A 1,380-nucleotide genomic window follows, 5' to 3' on the forward strand; every position below is an offset into this window, starting at 1 on the left:
TATCTGACAACATTCTGGTGCTCTTCGTCATGTTTCAATATTCATTACTTGTTGCTGACATTGTTCCACTGCTATTCATAATATTTGCAATAATGAATTATTCAGAAGTAGTTCCTCTCTCCTTCTTCCTTGCCTGTCTTCGTGTAAAACCTCAGCTGTCCATCATGGGTGACCATGCTAGTATTTAAAATACCAGTGACACAGCTCCCAGAGTCACAAAAGCACACAAGCCACTACAGTACAACAAACTGACAGATGAATGGTGGTCTACTTTATAGTAACACTATAAAACATTGCCAAGTCCTGCACCACCCTCATAATTGATGTTATGTTTAAGCCTATCTTTGCCACCAGTGTGTTATTTTTTAGCAACCCTTACTTTATGAAGCATGATGTCCTTTTCCAGACACTTGTTTCTCTTAATTGCATACCCAAAGTATATGAGACAAAGTCTCATTATCTAAAGAACATTCCAATTGTACTAATCCAAGACAGGTTTGTTTGTTCTTCTGGCAATCCATGGTACTTTCAATATTCTTTGCAGTACTATAACATAAATGATCAATTTCTTCCCAGTTTTCCTTATTAATTGTCAAATATAAACCTACATATGAGGCTATTGAACATGCCATGTCTGTGGGTGGCAAGCTGGAGGACTAGGCAGAAATACTACATAGACTCTCTACCACAAAGACCAGAAAACCAAATGAAACACACAGATTATAGTCCTGGAATCCTGAGGTCCATATGAAGGAATAGAAAAGTAGACTGAATGCTTACTAGGAAAGGAAGCTGAACAGACAACAACAAAAAAGGAGACACACTGGTGACCTGAGTCTGTGGACCAGACATATCGCAGCCATATTAAACATTCTTGAGTAGTTTTTGAAACAAGACACAAGCTTGGTGGTTCAGAGACACACCATTGACTCACAGATAAAAAGGTGCAATTTTTTTCTTGTTCCCCTCATTCCCCTGGTAAATAGAGGCATGGCTGACCCCCACTTGCATATACTGCCAACAAAACTCCCACTTTCTTTACAGTGTGAACAGCATGTAGGTGAGTATCACAGTTGTGCGAACCATAAGAGTGAGTAGGAAGATGTCTGCACCAATCCTGGTATTCAGGTTTCTTGTTGTTGTTGAGTGCTGTTGAGTTGATTCTGACCCATAGCAACCCTGAATAGGGTTTCCGAGAAGCAGCTGGTGAGCTTGAACCACCAACCTTGCAGTTCAAATGGATTTGCAGTCTGGCACATTAACCCACAGTGCCACACCTGACCTCTGGTATTCAGGTTAGGCCTACTATAAACCTGCAGAGCAAGCCCTGTCCATCTGTGGACTAACCTTCACTAGAAAAAGCTGAAAAGATGTGGGGGG

Source organism: Chrysochloris asiatica, unplaced genomic scaffold, assembly GCF_000296735.1.
Source record: "Chrysochloris asiatica unplaced genomic scaffold, ChrAsi1.0 scaffold00208, whole genome shotgun sequence".
Classification (NCBI taxonomy): domain Eukaryota; kingdom Metazoa; phylum Chordata; class Mammalia; order Afrosoricida; family Chrysochloridae; genus Chrysochloris; species Chrysochloris asiatica.